Below are 20,233 nucleotides of genomic sequence, written 5' to 3'. Positions count from 1 at the left end.
TGAAGTTTCCTTGTAAAAGATAAGACTTCACAGTTTGACATATCCAAACACGATAGCTTTGAGCAAAGCATACTTAGCTATAACATGCTATTGAAATACACTTACACTGTAGTGGGTTGGAGATTGGTAAAGTCTTTGTAAGTCCTGCGGGGGGGGGGGGGGGGGAAATCACGGTATTGAATTGAAAAGTGTTGTCCATTCTTAGCTGCAACACTGGCCAGCAAGCCCGGCTGCCAGTTTGGGTAACACTCTGTTCATTCTTTCAAATCAAAGCTGTTAACAATTGCTGAACATTTCCTATCATTGTAATACTTCTCCCTTCAAGAACTAAGGAATTGTCTCAATTCTGACATTAAATCAAAGGATTATCATTTTTGAACAGCACAGCTTTCAGATTAGTACTAAGCCAATTTAAAAAAAGAAAATAGGGAAAAAAGGAGCTTTGCAGTCCTCACGTCCTGGCTTGCAAGCGCCTCTCCTTTGAAATGGCAAGAAGAAACTGCTCTCAAAGGCATTTTCTCTTATGCTGCCAACTGCAGAGCGAATATTTTTCAAGGGATGCTTGTCTGGTCGGACTGGAACTTGTAGGTGTCTCTTCATTCCTCCAAGAGCTCTAACCTCGGCAAGACTACATTCATTAGTAATTTAAAAAAAGAAAAAATCCAGAGCTGGCAGCTAGTGGACAGTTTCTCTACATGGCTGTGTACCTCCCACGTGCTCTGGTCACAGCCACAACTGGGCTGGTGAGAGGGCCCAACGGATCCGTGCCAGGCCCAGCACAAGTCTCCCATTCTGACCCGGAGTGCTGCCAGCGGGAAGGAACCACATCCTTCCTCATCCGAAGGTCCCTTCTTAAATCGAGTAGTTGTTCAGACAGGGGAAGCACGGGGGGAGGAGGGAGGCGACATCACAAGTTGGTGTAAATTATAACAAGGAGAAACCTTTATTCCCAATATGAACTTTCTAAGTGAATTCAAGACAGAGCCCCAAGACCGGAAAGGCCCTCAAATGTCATTTTCATTCAAATGTCTTTTTCCAATGTTCAAATCTCCCTGCAACATCTTTGCCAAGTGGATGTCTAGGCCCTCTTTAAATATCTCTAGTGATGGTGAACTCATTATCAATTTAGTTTTCCTATGGCCCACACTGTAGTAAGACTCCCATCATGTTGAGCTGGTTTCTGATCCCCTGGAACCTCTACCTACTTGTCCTGGTTGGGGTTTCTGACACCGTGTCAGGGAAGTGCCTGTCTCTCCTACAAATACCTTTGGGCATTTCACCCAGGGGTCCTGGAATCTGACAGTGCGCCTCCACAGACCTCACTTTCAGAATGGGAAACTAAGGCTTTTGGAAAGCACTTGTTCCCCTACCTCCTATCCAAACCTCAAAGTCAGAAAAGCATATTGAGGAAATAAAAATGCCGTTAAAACAGGAGGAAATAGCTGAAAAAGGAGAAAAGGAAGTAATAGGAGCCCAGAGTTCCAGTGACTAGCGAGCTAGCTCACCAATGCTGGGTCTCTAGGGAACTGTCAGACAGATCAGTGCAGTAAGTAAACATCCCTTACAAGATGCTCACATACGCGTCAGCAGAGTGGATGGGGCCATGGGATAAAAGGCACACCTTGGCACGGTGAATCGAAGTGCAAGGTCTCAGCGTGGCTTCTAAGTCACACAGACCAGGACTTAAATCCTCCATAGCTGTGCAGGTGTCTTAACTATTCTGAGATTCAGGTTCCTTATTGGCAGATGGGTCAGGAAAGTACCTCCTAGAAATAGGTATGAAGATTATAGGAAATAATTTCATAAATGATCTGACACATAGTAAGCACTCAAAATTTTTAGACATTTTTTTTCTTACTAGACGTCAAGCAATCTCCCAAGCTTTTCCCTACACACAAACACAAGGAAGCAGGCAATCCGTGTATCTGGTAGGGAGACATGAGGCCCGTTCTCATGTGGGAGACCCAACACGAGAGGTAGCACACGACGTACAGTAAAAAGTTCTTGCACTAGTACTCAGAAAGCCAGTTATAGGCAGGTGTGGCCGGCTCTAAACAAGCCACGTCCCTCTCTGGCTTCTGTGCAAAGCCGGGTTTAGCCTTTTGACCCTAACGATCCAGCAATCTCAGAGAACCATAACAAGGACTCTGTTAAATGGCAGCCGGGAAAGCTTGATTTCTATATGCCTCCTCCTGAGCCTTGTCTCTACACCGATAACTGCAGCAATCCCAGATGTCCCAAAGCACGGAGCCTGAGGCTGTCACCCCAACTGAATATGCCACAGGGATCCCTCTAAGAGACAGAACACTACAGAGGTGTGCTGAATGAAGTGTACAGCATTTGTATTCACCTGCTGTTGGCTGCTGAACTCTCAGGTGATCTAGCACCGGGTGTAAGTATGTGTTTTAAATAAGTCAAGACAAGTGAATGAGTTCTACTCTGTTTTGACAAGTAGGAAGCCAAAGATATGTTTTTTAAACATTTAGGGGTATGTGCTGACAGAGAAGACTTATGGAATGACCGAGTTCAAAGATGTGTGGCTCCCCCGGGGATGTTAAGGTACCTGCTCAGCTATGCTACTGTAAAGGCTTTCCTCTTTCCCCTGTCTTTGGTGTTCTGTACTTTGATACAAGGCAGTAAAATATCCTGCAAGGGGGTGAAAAATCCGACAACTTTAACACCTAGGTTATGAAAACTGCTCTCTGGGTGGAAAGAAACCACAAAGGTAATGAAGTCCAAAAATCTACACACAGATTTAGAACAGTACACAGCATGCCCAGTTATGTGTCCCAGGAAGATGATCAGGCAATGGTGCCTAGAGCGAAACTGAGGGACAAGCAATAGAATGGTGTGTCGAGTATATGGAACTGCAGTGAGTGCTCTTGAATCATCAAAGGCCAAGTGGCTACTTGATGGTTATCACAGCCTCTGAGCTTCAGCGTTCTCACTTACGCGAACTCAGAGCAAACTCACCTTGCAGAGTCATTGTCAAAGCAAATGAAAAATAAGTAGTATGCAAATTGTTGGCCAAATATAGGGGAATACTACTATTTCCATTCAGTAAAGCCAAAAGCCATTATTTTATTAAATGAAATAAGTAATACTTATTTTTAAAGACTCTTCCTCTCAAAGTGACACTGACATGGTTGCATAAGCCAATTTCATTACAGTTGATGTTCCAATTACATATACTTTTTCTCTTGCTCTTCATGTAGTAGAGGCAGAACCATCAGGGAATTTTAAAGAACAGTTATCCAGATATGCCATAATGACATTATAGCTCACAACATTAGCCCTAAGTACAATCACCTTGGCTTGCGATGCACACTAAGACTCTTAGCTCCCTGGATAATCCTGAACAACCTCTTATGATGACTCTGCGTCACCTCCTCCACTGAGAACAGAGGAGAGCTCTGGAAATGCACATTTTCTTGCCTGGATTATTGTTGACAGAATCATCATTAATTGCCCCACCTATCCCTTTTCTGAGTTCCAATGCTTTGACTTCCAATGCCAGAGCTAAAACACAGATCTGGTCATGCCTCTCTTGCTTAAGAATATTCAGTGCTTCTCCTTGCTTTGTAGGATTAAGTGCAAATTTCTCAGCAATACAGCCTCAGCTCACCCTTTAAAAGTCTGATTTTCGATGATCCTGTTGATCATATACCACGTCCTAGTCCAGCGGGACTCTCCCCAAGCAAGGCACAGGCTTCCCTCCTTCACTTTATCTGTTCACCCCATTCCTTACATTTGAGGAACCATGAGTGATTTTTAACTGTGTTAACTTAAACTGGAATTATGGTTGCCAGAATGCCCTTTTGTGCATGGTTCCTGGTTAGGACTGCCTACAGGGAAATTGGTCTGACAGATGGATGGGATAAGTGAAGCAATAGCCATTGCCTTAGGAAGGTCCTTCTAGTGACTCATGCAGGTTATTGCTGACCTGGAGGCTCATCTCCTAGATGGGGGCAGTAGTCACATCCACACTCCTTCAGTTCCCTTCAACTTCCCCAAGTCCAAGGCCAGGCAGGTGGGAAGCTCTACGGCTAAGTGAACCAGCTCCTTCTGCCAGGTACCCTCATTGGAGAGGTTAGCTACAGGGAGAGCAGTTCCAGAGGGTTCCGGATTACTCTCTTTCACTTCACATCCAGCTCTTCTTCCTGACTGTCTGCCTACCACACAGTGGCAAAGGTCTTCCACAGATTTCTCCACCTGCTGCTTCTCAGGGTCCTTAGACTTTGATCTGATTTCCCAACTTTCCCTTTACAGGGCTTTAATTGTCCCAAAAGCTTCTCTCACAATTGTAGATGTAATCCCTATGATAAATCCCATGTTCCATGTCACTAATCCAATTATTCCTGCTCCTCTGCTCTGATCCAAACTCATACACCCCTGCTCCCCACTAATCTCTCTCTCTGAAACATGTCATCATGTCAAGACTCACTTCAAATACCACTTCCTCATAAACCCCTTCCTGACTGACATAGTTGTCTCTTCCTTTCAGACACTGGATCGTTTTATCGTGTATCTTCTACTGGCCATATACCCTATACTATTCCCAATATTATACAAGTTGTACCACAAACTCCTGCACTCATACCTTATCTTTCATAATGATTTACAAATTCTGACTCTTCAGGGGCTGTGTTTGTGTGATTGTATTTTAATCTCCATATCTCACCAGTGTCTTGCTTCCCGGAGGTTCTCAGAAATGCTTATTGTCCAAAAGAGTAAATGAATTATCCATGCCACTGCTCCCTTTTCAATAACACAGGTAACTGAGACCCTGCGCTACTGTGTGTGTAGGTGGGGGGTGGCCTCACTTAGAGGAGACTATTTCTAGAGTCGTTTTACCTTTCCATTCCCTTCCCTTAGAAGAGCCTGTCTAGTCCAAATTCAACACTGTTTATTCTTATCATACACATAGTTCTAACAAACCCCGTTTGCAGGCTCCTTAGTCAATAGTAAAGCAGAAACAGCTAATTGAATGGGGGATGGAGAGAACACTGCTAGAGCAAGACATGCAGAAAGCAAGAAGAAATAGCAGACAGTGAAAGTGAGAGAGGAGAGGAAATTCATGAAAATCAGATTACACAAACTTAAAAGTATACTGGGCGGGGCCCATTTAGTATAAGGGTAAATGATCTCTCCTCAACAAGCTCTGAAGGAGTTACAACCCACTCCAGTAATCTGTCCTGAATCACCAAGATTAAGTAATGCCACACATTTTAGAATAACGTCTTCCTTGAATTATTTTAAAACAAAAATTTTAGAAGAATTTTACATATTGAAATTTTACCATTTAAAAAATCTCACAGCAGCTCCCATTCTCAGGGGGGAAAAAAAAAGACATTTTTAAAAATTTTATCATGCCTTCATTCAACAAACATATTGGGTATCAGCTATATAACTCAGGCACTGTTCTCGTGTGTGTGTGTGTGTGTGTGTGTGGCGGGGGGCGGGGGATGGTGTATTTTGTGTAGACCTTTCCTCAAAGGAAATCATCAAACTTGGGAGATGTGGGAGAAGAAAAATAAACCTTTTAAATACCCCATAAAGAAAAGGGGGGAGGCATTGGAAACCAGCACAGTATTAGTTTCTTACAAAACAGCAAACACACACAGCCAACAAATTGGACTCAGTTCCTTGTTACTAGCTTCTTCTAAGCTAAAATAAACTGTCGACTAGAATGAAGCTTCTTGCCTTCTCCACACAACCTTTATCTTATTTCTCTGCCAAACATCTCTTCACTGCAGGGAATTTCTCTGCAGAGTCCAAAGGTGTTGCAACCCTGCACAACTTGCTTTGGAAGAAAAATGTGGGAAAACATCACCAAGAAATGTTTGATTTTATCATCTAGCCCCTTAATACGCATGTGGTACTCTTTAATTTTTAGTTTACAACTAAACTTTAAAATTCACATCGGATTGTGAACAGGATTCACAACACGGATTGGCTGAGATCATGGAAATAAAGCACTCAACACAGCCCCTGGCACCCATGAAGCACTGGATCATTACCAGTGTTTATGATTAGCGAGAGGTCTTAAACTTCCAGCAAGACCGTAAATTAGCCACGTTAAGTGTTATCCAGAGAAAAATTTGAGTGTTCTGCTGTTTTTCCCCTGTCACCCAGAGTGCTCTATGGCTATCCCTGGAATGGAAACCAACTTTCCAGCAAGGCAAGCTCACGGTGAAGAAGGATGGGCAGTGCTGGAAGTGTGGCCTGCAGGTGCGTCAGATGTCTGGGGAAGAGATAGGGCCTCCCTCCAGCTCCTTTGCTCACAGGTGGTCGGATCTACAGGACGGGCCCTTCAACCTACAGGAATGTCCTGCTGAGGGCAAGGTGCCAGAATGGATCCTGGAGCAACATTAACATCTCTGGTTATGTGATTAGATCTTTGGTTTTTAAAGTTAACAGAATAAGCACAACTGAAAAACTGCCTGAGCATGTAAGTGTAAGCATATTTGGGGGAGTTATTTTATTTCAAAAAACAATAAAAAGTCAGCTCAATGGACTGAGCACTGATTATGTTGCAGGCACTGTGTTAAGCACTTTACATACATACTTAATTCTAACAGCAGTCCTATCCTTATGCCAACAACACAGATAAGAAAACAGGTTTACAGGGGTTAAGTAATTTTCCCAGACCCCAGAGATAGTAAGTGGCATTACCCTACCCAGGTTGCCTCAGTGTAAAATTCACATTTTTACCACTATCCAGTCATGGAATGATATAATTTGAAAGAATAGGTCATACATTCATTCACTGATTCAATACACACATTGGACTATTCCTCCCAACAAGGCACCGTAAAATGGAACAAATGAACATGAGTAAAATGTTCAGGGTCAGTTCTGACCATCAAAAGGCATAATGGCATACTGGTTTAAATTGCCAAAGTTCAAGACCCCTAGCTGGTAGCTCATGTGGTTAGAGCACTGTCCCCATACGCCAAAGCTGTAGGTTTGATCCCCTGGTGAGGGCACATATAAGAAGCAACCAATGAATGCATAAGTAAGTGGAACAAGAAGTCAATATCCCTCTCTCTCTCTCCCCCTTCCTCTATCTCTCTAAAATCAATAATTTTTTAATTGCCAAATTTCAAGTACTGACTACCACTGACTAACTCCATGACCGTGGGCCTCAGTTTTCTCTTCTGAAAAATGTTGATTATAACAGTACCTGCCTCATACAATTATTCTGAGTTTCCAATAACCTAATATTTGTAAAGCACTTGGAAGATGCCTGGCTCATATTATCAAGCCACTGTTAGCGGTACGTGTGTGACTGTACATGCCACGTCAGAGCAGACTTCATGACGGAGTTTACTTCATGACGAGTTAGGCTCCAATGAGACTTGTGGAGCCGGAGAGAAGAAATGGAACTTCTGTAAAAATAAATCTGCCTTTAACATGCTCACTCTTCAGTCAGCGGATTTCAAAACTGGTACCTAAAATCTTATAGGAAAACAGCTCCAAGTACAATATTTTGGGGGACATAAAACACCTACACAAGGGCTATAAAATTTCCAGCTGAAATGAAATGAACAACAATGAGTATATACATTTCCATCCATTACTTAGTGCCTTTGGAAATAAGAATGATTTCATTTCAGAAAAGGCAAAATAAGTTGGTTTTACCCATTTTAGTATTTAGTGAGACATTCTAATGGGAAAGGAAGACTATGAATGAAACAATGAGAGGAGAACCAAGATGGCGGCGTAGGTAGACACACTGCGCCTCCTCGCACAACCAGAGCTGACAGAGAATCGAACAGCAAGGGGGACCAACACCAAGAAAATAGAAAATAACCATTCATCCAGACTGGTAGGAGGGGCGGAGACGGGCACCGGGGTGGAGAGGACTCTCGTGGCTGTGGCGGGACTGAGACTGGCAGAGTGTGGGACAAATGGCGCAGGCAGTCTGAGCACTAGCAGACCCTGTGGTGTTCCCCGGACCAGCCCCACATTTGCACAGATAAACCCAGAGGGCCGGACTCAGAGTGGCGGAGAACGGGGCAGGCAGAGCGGCGGGTAGCACCCCGAGGCACCACATTCGCTCACAGATAAACCGGACGAACGGCAGGGAGCGAAGCAGACCGCGTAACCCAGGGCTCCAGCTCAGGGAGATAAAGCCTCAAACCTCTGATTGAAAGCGCCCCTGGGGGTTGGGGCGGCAGCAGGAGAGACTCCCAGCCTCACAGGAGAGGTCGTTGGAGAGACCCACAGGGGCCTAGAGTGTGCACAGGCCCACTTACTTGGGAACCAGCACCAGAGTGGCCCAGTTTGATTGTGGGTAGCGGAGTGAAAGATTGAAATCCGGAGGAGAGTGAGGCGGGCGCCATTGCTCCCACTCGGCCCCTCCCCCTCGTACAGCGTCACAGCGCAGCGACCAGCATTACCCCGCCCCGGTGAACACCTAAGGCTCCGCCCCTTAAAGTAACAGTTGCGCCAAGACAAAAAAAAAAAAAAAAAAATGGCCCAAATGACAGAACACTTCAAAGCTCCAGAAAAAATACAACTAAGCGACGAAGAGATAGCCAACCTGTCGGATGCACAGTTCAAAGCACTGGTTATCAATATGCTCACAGACTTGGTTGAATCTATTCGAAAAACAGATGAAAAAATGAAGCCTATGCTAAGAGAAACAAAGGAAAATGTACAGGGAACCAATAGTGATGAGAAGGAAACTGGGACTCAAATCAATGGTGTGGACCAGAAGGAAGAAACAAACATCCAACCAGAAAAGAATGAAGAAACAAGAACTCAGAAAAATGAGGAGAGGGTTAGGAACCTCCCAGACGCAATGAAACGTTCCAACATCCGAATTATAGGGGTGCCAGAAGGAGAAGAGGAAGAACAAAAAATTGAAAACTTATTTGAACAAATAATGAAGGAGAACTTCCCTAATCTGGCAAAGGAAATAGTCTTCCGGGAAGTCCAGGAAGCTCAGAGAGTCCCAAAGAAGCTGGACCCAAGGAGGAACACACCAAGGCACATCATAATTACATTACCCAAGATTAAACGCAAGGACCTACATCCAAGATTACTGTATCCAGCAAAGCTATCACTTAGAATGGAAGGGAAGATAAAGTGCTTCTCAGATAAGGTCAAGTTAAAGAAGTTCATCATCACCAAGCCCTTATTATATGAAATGTTAAAGGGAGTTACCTAAGAAAAAGAAGATGAAAAATAGGAACAGTAAAAATGACAGCAAACTCACAGTTATTAACGGCCACACATAAAACAAAAACGAGAGCAAACTAGGCAAACAACTAGAACATGAGGGTTGTCATTAAGGGAGTGGGAGGGGGAGAGAGGGGGAAAGGTACAGAGAATAAGTAGCATAGATGATAGGTGGAAAATAGACAGGGGGAGGGTAAAAATAGTGTAGGAAATGTAGAAGCCAAAGAACTTATAAGTATGACCTATGGACATGAACTATAGGGGGGGAATGTGGGAAGGAGGGGGGTGGGCAGGATGGAGTGGAGTGGGGGGGGAAATGGGACAACTGTAATAGCATAATCAATAAATATATTAAAAAAAAAAAAAAAAAAAAAAAAAAGAAACAATGAAACGGAATTTTCTTTCTTGACTATTCTTAGAAACCTGTATGAGATCAGAGTAGTTTACCACCTCATCTTTTACATCAATTCTTCTATTTGTCTTCACTCTTTATTCAAGTCCCCAGATATAGCAAACCTAGTCACATCCTATTTCAGTCCTTTCAGTGAATTCCTGCTGCTTTTTGCCTAAATTCCAAACTCCTTACCTTGGCCAGCAAGGCCAGTCTGCTCTAGCAACCGGCTTACCTTAGGACCTCATTCCCAGCCCTTCTCTCCCTCCCACCTGCTCCAGCTGCTTCAGCCATGGCCTCAGACCTAGCCTGGTTCCTTCTCAGGCTTCTTCCTTAGTTCAAATGTCACCTTCCCAGAGGTGCTACCCCCAACCCCCTATTCAATATTGTGCCTCCTGCACATCCCTCCAACACTGTTGTTCTTCTTGTTTTAGTCTCAGCTCCTTATTTCTTATCCAGAAATCAGTTGTTAATTCTTCCGTTTGCTTGTCTGCTGTCTGTTTACTCATATTTTTCTTTTGTTCTTTCTTCCAAACTATCCTTACAGCAATGCTAACAGCAAGAAATCACTTCAACAATTTCCCAAGGCAATTTTGGAAGATTTCTAAATATAAACACACACACACATATATAATTTTTAATTTCAATATTCTAAATATATATTCAGAATTCTAAATAGATATGCGCACATATATGTACGAGGGGAGGAACCCCCCAAAAATGAATTATATTCTGGAGGGTGGGCAAATAGTAGGTGAGTGTTCTAGGGACCCATCTGTATCAGTGTAGCAGCTGGCGTTGTTGGGAGAGGCTGTGTTCAGCTTCAGTGAATTTTTCTTGAAGACTGTTTCAATGCATTTGCCCATTTCACGATGGGTGATTTACAAGCGCACCCATCCAGGCTGTGCTGAGTGTTCAGCAGTTTTTGACATAAAACAGCATGACCATTATGCCTCACCCCCGCCCCCATTTACCCAATGTCACCAAGCAACTTTTTTTGTTAACTTGCATGAAAAAAAATATTTTGTCTATGTGGAAGAGGTGGCAACAAAAAATGGCAGAAATACTCAAAGGAATCAAAATTGACAAGTTCAAAAGCTGTTTTGAGCAGTGGAAAAAAAGTCTCAATAGGTGTATCGCAGCAAATGGAGCGTACTTTGAAGGTAACTGAAGTTGAAACATTAAAAATAAATATACACTTTTTATAAATAGATCTGGGTTTTTGGGGGGATCCTCCCTCATATATATGTATTTGTAAGTATATATCTGTGTGTATATATAAAATATATAACATTTTTATTCCAAATATATGTGTGTGTATGTGTATGTATAAATATATAATTCGTTTTCTTGTCCAGTTCCATCTTTTTCATTCTATTCCTTGGGAACATATAATGCAAACATCTGTAAATTTATTTACTCATCATTTACTCATGATTTAGGCAACTGCTATTTACTTGGCTCTCTATTCTAGGCACCTGGTACACAGTAGTGAGTAAAGCAAAGGTCGCTGCCCCTATGGATTTTACACTCTAGCAGGTGAATTAAAAAATAAACAATCAACAAGCCAAACAAAGTAATTAATTAGTATAAGGATGCTAGTAAGGTGACAACTGCTATTGAAAAACAAAAAGTAGAGCAGAGGAAGTGAGGTCAAGAATGGCAGGGGTGGAGAAGGGAAGGATTCGGGGCAATTTTATACAAAGCAATTAAAATGCCTGCACTGAAGACAGTGAGCAAAGGCATGCAGAAGATGAAGGCATTAGCCATGTACGTATCAGGGAGATTGAGACACGGAGAGAATAATGCATCAAAGGGGGCCTTGGAAGGTATTTTCAAGACTGGTTTATGCATGGAGTGAGATAACATGTGGCAACTTGTGCCAGTCACTTGTCTGGGCTCTTCCTGTGTATTCACTTACTTAGTTCTCACAACAACACAATGACATATGCATCCCGTTCGTCTCATTTTATACAGAGAAATTAAACAACTTGCCCAGGATTTTATAGACAGAGCCAGAATTTTAACCTATATAAAAACACTCTAGACGCCCTACAATATACTACCTCTCAGTTTACAAAATTCTAATCCAGGGATCACTACAGTGCGGAGACACTAGACACCTGCTTCTTTAACAAACTATCCAGATGATTCAGATGCAGATGGTCCATATCACTGGCTTAATTCCTCCCCCACAAGAAAGCTTCCCTGATAGTTTAAGATAAATATCACATTGACTCCCTATCCCTTGTCATCCACATTATTCGCCAAACTGGAAAGATTTCTTTAGACAGGTTCAGACACTGACTGGATATATTCCCCCTCTCCACCCAAGCTGCATCAAATGCATGAGGCTTTGGGGTAAACAGCACTGCTGAATGAAGAGGGAGGAATGAATATCTATTGTGTGCCTTTTAGGTGCCGGTTATTAAGTGCTGGGACTTAACATATTTTACCAAACTTTAACCTCTGTAACAGAGAGATCATCAACAGATACAGATATATAGAGAGCTATAGCCATAGATATAGATGCCTAGCTATCTAGAACGTAGCTTAAGTCACAGGTGGCAAACACAAGGCCCGCGGGCCGAAGCCGGCCCTCCACCTTGCTTTATCCAGCCCGGCACCTTGTTTTTACTCAGCGGCAGTACCAAGCTCTCACTTAACTGTTAAGGAGTAGTTACATGTATACAGTCCTAAAATTACATTCGGCCCTTTGCAGGCAACCTCAAGGCTGATGTGGCCCCTGGTGAAAATGAGTTTGACACCCCTGGCTTAAAGCATGCTTATTACCTTTTCACAGATGAGGAAACTGAGTATGGGCAGGCTGAGCGAGCCATATCTAGGATTCACACTTGACTCTGACTTCAAAGCCAGCCAACTTTTCACCATCTACTCTATCCTCCCTAGCCCCCATCATTACCTTTCCCTGAAATTGAAAATGAAATCTGATTTTCCAGAAGAGTGTTATGTAATGTGTATTACCACTCTCAAGTGTCCATCATTTCTGTAAGTTAAAAGAATTCTTATATTCATTTCAACAAGAGCCAAGCTTTTTCTACAGGCACTAAATTAGCTCAAAAGATGAAAACAGAAAATATGCACTCATAATGCTAAAATCAAAATGAAAGCCAAATATGTTACCTCTTTATTTCTTTAGACAAGAGTGTGGTGATTAATGGTGATACAGAGCTTGCTCTCTGTCAAAAGCCTCTCTTTTCACTTCCCAAACAATAAATGTCAATGTGCCTCACCCAGCCATCTATTTCCTCTCCCACCCTTCAAGTCCGAAGCCTAAGACGGCACACAGTTGGCAGGTCATGGGAATGTGGCGGAATCAAATCCTTAAGGACATAAAAGGTGTCTTTACGGAGCTGACTCCTAGTGCAGTGCTCAGGTGTGATTGTCAGTGAGGCGAAGGAGGCTGTCGGCTCTCTGGGACTTAGGATGCTCCACATGCCACAACATGCAGATGCCTCTATGAAAAGAAGAGTATGGTCCTCCTCTTAGCTTTTCGGGCATTTCCTAACTCATTAGTCTACACAGGCATAGACTCGTAGAACACTGTGCCTGAGACAGCACCTTTTCCAAATTCTTCATTTTAGAGGTGGGAAAAAAGACTTTTAGAGAAGGAAAGCAACTAACCCACTACCAGGGCAGATGGACTGAATGGCTGAAGAGGGGAAAAAACCACAACCTTGCAGTTAGAAAGCTAGGATCCAAGTCCCAGCTCCACTATTTACTGGGTGTGTGGCCATAGCAAATCTTTAGCCTCTCAGACCAGGATAAAAGATGCTAGCAACATTTGCCTTGATTACCTAAGAGTTGTTACATACACACACAGACAAACACACATATATACACGAAGTATATATACAGGGTCTGGCAGAAGTAAGGCCTGCTTAAGTGTGAGTAGCAGGGTAATAACATGGGTGTAATAATTTACAGTTTTAATTTCAACATTTCACCTAAAATGTCATATGTTGTGCTGGAGTGTGATATTGTTATGTTACAGAATTATGCTTATGATAAAAAGCATAAAAATGGGCATTATTTGTACCAGACCATGCATATATATTCATATGTGGGTGCGTGTGTGTATATAATAACAAGCATTTTGAGGGCCTTAACTTTTAAATAAACAAAAACAAAAACCGTAATTATTTGAATCTAAGTCTTGTACTTTCTTTTTTCTTTTATATTTTATTTATTTGTTTTTAGAGAGAGGGGAAGGAAAAGGAGAAGGAGAGAAACATCAATGAATGGTTGCCTCTCACACGCCCCCTACTGGGGACCTGGCTTGAAACCCAGGTTTTGACTGGGAATCAAACCAGCAACCCTTTGGTTCGCAGACCTGCCCTCAATCCACTGAGCCACACCAGCCAGGGCTAGGTCTTGTACTTTCTACTCCAGTATCGATTTGGCCATGCAGCTGAATATCACTGCAACTGCTAATCATAAAAAAAGGTTAAAATCCTCATACACTAGGCTCTTAACAAATGTTATGGCATATGATTGACACCTACCAAAAGCATAATAAAATGGTTTTATTATCCCTTTTTCACAAATGGTGAAAATAAAGCAGAGTTGGCCAAGTAACTTGTCCAAAGTCAAACCAGGGAGGTTTGGTCTGGTACCAAAACCCAGGACGTCACACAGTCATAATTGTAAGTCACCGTAACACCCTACCATAACTGGCTTAAGAAACTGTGCTATCTATGAAAAGAACATTTTCAGGTATCAAAATTTATAAAATGACCGGTCTTCTTTTCTGTTGCCTTTAGCATTGATTGAGAAAGAAGGAAGCCAGTGTAATCATAAGAACTTATGTGTCCGACAGATAGAAACCACAGGCATGTCCTGGATATATACTAGAAATAAATGGACTCCTGTCCTTATGCCCAACTATATCAAATAAGAGCTGGACTGCTGTGAATTCTTCACTGCTTTTAGAAATCTTGAGGTCGAACCTCATTGCAGCTTCCCACTTTCCTGGAAACTTCCTACTTTCTTCCAGGTAATTCATTTATGACAGTTGACACTGGCCTTTCTGTCAATACATGCAAGCATGCATTTCAGGGTCATCCTTCACTGTGTTTGCTGCAAAACTCTCTTTATAATTAGAAAAGAAATGTCTTTTTCCACCACTGCACCAGTGATGCCCAACCTTGTTAGTCTGTGACTCCTTATCATTTTTCTGACTTTGTGACCTCAAAATTAAAGGAAATTGAAGTTACATTATTAGTCCATAGAGACAGGCTTTGAGATAATTAACGGCATGAGAAAACTGGAAAGCCAAGGCTGGGCCTACCTGGCATAGTAGGAACCCATCATTCATTCCACCCAGCGCCTGTTATGTGTAGGTACGGGGCGGGATAAATCATGCCGTCAGTGGCTTAGGTGAGTATAAGAGAATTAGAGAAGAACACAAGAGGCATATTACCAGCCCATAGTGAAAACAAAAAATTGCAATAGAGATAGAAAATGTTGTAAGGTCCCATGGACTGGGAAAAAACAAGAAAGAATTTGAGCAGCACGTTTGGGAATGAAACAGTGGCAAAGGAGAGAGCAGCTGAGGGGCGTGATACAAGGATGCAGGAGGGGGCATTTCTGAATCTAGCTGGACAAGTCCTCAGATTGTATGGTGTTAAGTATAGTAAATGTGGTTAGTAGACCAAAGGCTTTGTGCTCAGGAACACACTGGTTCTAATTCTTACCAACTGGGTAACCTTGGGCAGGCCTATAAGTCTGTCTAGGCCTCAGTTCTTTATTCTGCCTTTTATATACATATGAGAGTCATTTTTATGCTTAAACGAAATGACAAAAGTGCATGCACCAATGAATGTTGATTTCCCTTGCCCTCCTCTTTTGACAGGAAAATAGATCTCTTGGGGTAAAACAATAAGGGCATTTTCATTTTATTCTTCTTTCCCCTTTTAGCCTTGACTTTTACAAAAAGGTATGGTAATAGAATTTCAGACTTGAGAGAAATCTTTTAAAAATAATGTTTTTAAAAAATCATAGCAGAAGACCCTTAGAGATGATCTAGTCCAGCACCCTCACATTTTAGGCAGGATGGGATGGGGTGGGAGGAGGTCATCAGTCCTCATCCAGGTCCTCAGTTCTAGGTCAGCAGCTGTATAAGTTTAGGTCTTTCCGAGCTCTAAAATGAAGTAGTACTTGTACAGAGGATTATTGCAAAGAATGAATGAGATGATATATATATGAAACACTCAGTATAAACCATGACAGAGTTCAGTAAAGGATAACTATTGAACTTTGATTTTCACAATTTAACTGACAAATAAGTTAAAGGAGTTGATGGCAGAAGAAAGAATTTGTGTTTATTAAATGCTTCCCATGAATAAGGTGCTGACATGGGCACTGAAGCTTCTAAGTAGGCATCAGTGTTCCTGTTTCCTCGCTAGGAAGCTGAGGTTCATCTCAATTCTACAATAACTTGCCTCGGGTACCTGTCGGACTCTAAAAGTCCACACTGCCACAGCTGCCAGAGCTAGTCAGAATAAAGTGAGCTAGAAGATGGTCTTCTAACAACCCCATCAGTGTAAACCATGCATCCTCATTTTCAAAAAAGAAAAAAGAAAAAGAACTTAGCAACAGTAGCTAAAATATCAGATACCAAATGTTCTGTAACCTTCCTGTTCTTTGGGGTTTTTATTTCTCCCACAGAACAACTTCCAAAATGGGCAAAGAGCACAGTAGGTGGCTCTCTTTAATATTTCACGGGCAAGGCGACAGTGACTCACCAGATCCTACATCTGTGTCACCAGCAAAAACCTCAGAAAGTTAAGCAGCAAATGGAACTATGTGTTATGTTGGATATAACTTTTTTTTTTAATTTCTGTCTCCTCTGACTTCCTCCAGCCACATTCTGCTTTTATAACTGTGTATGGTAAGATGATGCCAACTGCCTACCTTTAAGCAAAAGCAAACAGGTTCCCAAATGCCAAAAAGGAATAAAACATTTCTCATGAAATTGCATCTTCAAGCTTGTCTGCTTGTTGCAAAGCAAAGAAACCTGATGGCCTGTAGGGAGTCTCAATGGATAAACCCGGGCGGGAAACAGATCTGTTCATTTTCCCACGTAAGCCCGCAGCCATCCATTTCCACAGGGAGGACCGAAACTCCAGACCGGTGATCAGCCCCCCAGCAAGCAGTGGTCTTACCTGCAAATGCTGCCTCTGCATACTGCTCTCTATACTCCACCTTCACCCACGGAATTGGCTAAAGAAGTGAAAAGTGCTAGGAATGCTACCGTCACTCAAGACATTTGTTCCTCAATCTTTTTACCTCTCTGCGAATTAGCACAAGGATGGAGTATGGGGGCGAAACAACTCAAAACAGGAAGAAAAACGTGACATAATTCTGAACTTTATGTCTTCATAGTACCATACCTCCAGGAATTGAAGGTGCATTGCATCAAATACAGGGAAGTAGGAAGGTTGCCTTAGAGATCATAGCTTTGAAACTTCCTCTCCTGAGAGTTGGCCCTGCTAAACTCAACAGAGTGTGTTTAAGGGTTGTTCCCTTAGCAAGGAAATATCCTCTTTGGGACAGAAAGGATACCCTGAAATCACCAGCCAAATAAGGTCAACCTAACAATTGAAGTAAATTGCTAAGGATCTCACTGGAGAGGTGACAGGGTGTGACAAGAAAAGCCTTTAACTAGAAATCAAAGTGTTTGAACTGGGTTTCCAGGGCTGAAGCTTCATAACCACATGACCCTTGGTAACCTCTCATTGCTCTGAATCTCATTTCAGTTTCCTACTCAACAAATTGAAATCAGCTAAGAAGGGACATCATTTAATGTGCACCTACTCATGACATACACTTTACACTATTCCATTTAATTTAATCCTCACACAAATCTCTGGGGGGTCAACTTTTCTCCTCCATTTTAGACCTGGATAAAGCAGATACCCAACAGTGAAATAAACTGCTCAGTGTTTCCTAGCTACATAGTAACCACAACTGAAACTTGATATGACCACAAAACGTGGGCTCCTTCCACTATTAACATGCCTTCCAGTCCTTCCTTTTCTCAGGGCTATTGCAAGTAACAAGGAAGATAATATATAGGGAACACACTCTGAAAATGTTAGATGTATGTACAATTTTGGTAACATATAATCTAGATAAGGAAGAAAGGTATAACTGGGTATCTTTGCTTTAAAGAACCTGAACCAAAAGGAATTAGTGTTTGATCTGCCTTCTGTCCCCTTGTTGTGACCTTACTTTGAACATTTTCCTTTTCCCCACAAGCCCCTGGCCTCTCAGGCACACGTTCAGATGTATCCCGGCCAGCTCATCACAATGCAAGCACACGGAACAGGCTGATGGAAGCAGTGATCCCATCCTCTGCAAATGCTAGGTGCGGGAGGTACCTATCAAGGGGGACCACCAAGTCCTTGCCTTCCCGCAACATGTATCACACCCCCTCCCATGCACTCATCAATGCCACATGCAAATGCTGTGAAGCAGACAGACAACTCTATAAATGCTGGATGCTCAATTCAGGTACTTATGGCATAATCAAGAAAGAAGAAAATCATCATATGAAGTCAAATCAGAATAAAATCAATTTCACGAGCATGTAAGGATATAGGAGCAACACTATTTCATTTGTAATAATAAAAGAAGACAAGTGTAGGCATATTTGGGTGTATTTAAATAAGGTAAGTTTGTATCCAGAAGGGAGTGAATTTAGCAGCATCACTAAATAATCCAAAATAAATGCATGAGAATTTTGTTGTCATTTTCCTATGGTAACAAAAATATAAAGTTGCTTGTCTGACTTAAGACAACAGGAATAAAAGGCTTACAACTGTCTGTAATATGAATGGAACTTCCAACTTCTCTTGTCTTCCTACCTCTCATCAAATTCAAGACCCTCTTTGCTAACAAAGAATGCCTCAGATCGCAGCTCCACGAACCTGAGGCTTGGCCTCAAAACTAGTACAGATTGACATCACTGAGAAAATTAATTTTATATTCCAAGTCAAGCATTCACAATCAAAGTCATATGTAGAGAGCATTTGAAAAACACTCACTATAAAAGAGCTGTTCAAACTCCAAAGAAGAAAACACCATAACATTCCAGATATTATTTTTAAGTCACTCTAAGGTAATATGAAATCACCTTTCTGAAAACCCACTGTGGCCAGGGTCACTATATAACAATATTTACAACAGTTGCCACCAATGGCAACCTGATTACGAGGTGCCAGGCCAGGCACTGAGCTACAAACATGTTATTTGAATTATCCCATTTAATCCCCCTAACTAGCCAAAGGACCTATTGTGACCATTATAATCTCCATCTTGCGTCTGGGGCGCGGGGTGGGGGGGAGTGAAACGCACACACACAAAACCTGAGTATCAGAAAGATTGGATAACTTGCCCAAGTTCACACAGCTAATGCACCGCAGAGCTAGAGTGAAAGCCAGGTAACCCTCCTCCTCCAGGGCATCTAAGCAGAGGATCTGCGGAGCAGAGCAGCAAAACGCTTTGAGAGGCGCTGTGGTTCACAATTTCACAACCAAGGCTGGGGCTGGCTCTTAAACGGCAGAAGTTTGCTTTTATGTTTGTGATTTCTTTTCTTTTTAACTCCGCTTCCTTGCTCCCTCCCAGTACTCAAAAGTGAGAGGGGCTATGGCTCCATAAAGCCAGCTGTTCTTAAATGAGGGACATCCTATCCCCCAAAGGACCACAAGCTCCGCTTCTTCCCGGGGATGGAGAGAGAAATGAGGACCACAGGGAGTCAGAGACGCCGCGGCGTCCCTCACCCTCCACCCACTCCACCAGGAGTCTGACAAACACCCTCGTAGGAAGCATCGTTCTGAGAAAGCAGGGCAGGGGAGGAGGGAGTGAAGGCTGTCACGGCTCCAGGCTGGGAACGACGTTAGACAGCCACACTGCCCTCCTCTATTTTCACTGCTTACAGCAGCTCTCTGGGGAAACCAAGGCGGGGGTATACCAGGAAAGACCCCTTAAAGGGCTGAAAGTAGGGTGCAGCAACCCGCAGCCGTCCCACAACTGCGTGACTTAAATCCCTGCAAAGCAAAGATGGGGCTCTGGACAGTTTGTTTCGAGTCCTGGCCAAAGCAATAACTAGCTGTGTGATCTATCCCAGGCACTGCCTTACTCTGTGCCTCAGTTTCCTTTCAGGGCTGAGGGGTTGGGTTGAAGGAGTCGTTTGGTAAGGATCCTTCTACTCTGAGATTTTGTGGCTCGGTGATTTCTCCAAGACCTCATTGACAGCGCGGACTCACCTTTCTTGGGAGACACAGTGGGCGCAGCGAAAGCGGCGAGGATGGATGCCGACTCGCCCAGCGCTGCTTCTTTCCGAGCGTCTGGCCAAAGCGGAGCCCTAGGGACCCTGATCCGGACAGTCGTCGCCCAATGAGCCTCTTACTTTCCGCTGCACTTTCTTTTTTCCCCCTTTGGGGCTCCTCCTCCGCCGTGGCGCGATTGGCGGTGGCGGAGCGGCTCTGGCTCCACCCGCCGCCTGAGTTCGCCAGCCACCCGCGCTCTGGGCTTCCCGGAGCAGCGGCCGCAGGGCGTCACCGAGGGCGGCCCCGCCAGTGGCGAGGAGGAGCCGCGCGGGGCGGGTCTGCGGGCGGAAGCGAGGCT

At 43.1% G+C, this 20,233-nt stretch overlaps 1 protein-coding gene across 4 annotated transcripts in view; it reads right to left on the bottom strand.

Annotated features, from left to right (window-relative positions):
- Positions 1-20,033, bottom strand: part of IL1RAP (interleukin 1 receptor accessory protein) — a 143,482-nt gene extending 123,449 nt beyond the window's left edge. For 2 of the 4 annotated variants that reach the window (XR_011650862.1, XM_045192043.2), the window contains exon 1: positions 19,873-20,008. The gene's annotated coding sequence lies outside the window, so the exon portion shown is untranslated. Of the gene's footprint in view, positions 1-9,981; positions 10,185-19,872 lie in introns of all 4 variants that reach the window. The other 2 variants (XM_053918213.1, XM_045192044.2) reach the window with 2 other exon arrangements.
- Positions 20,034-20,233: the final 200 nt, after the last annotated feature.

The sequence above is a fragment of the Desmodus rotundus genome, chromosome 2, assembly GCF_022682495.2.
Source record: "Desmodus rotundus isolate HL8 chromosome 2, HLdesRot8A.1, whole genome shotgun sequence".
NCBI lineage: Eukaryota > Metazoa > Chordata > Mammalia > Chiroptera > Phyllostomidae > Desmodus > Desmodus rotundus.
This window is presented reverse-complemented; position numbering and strand designations above follow the sequence as displayed.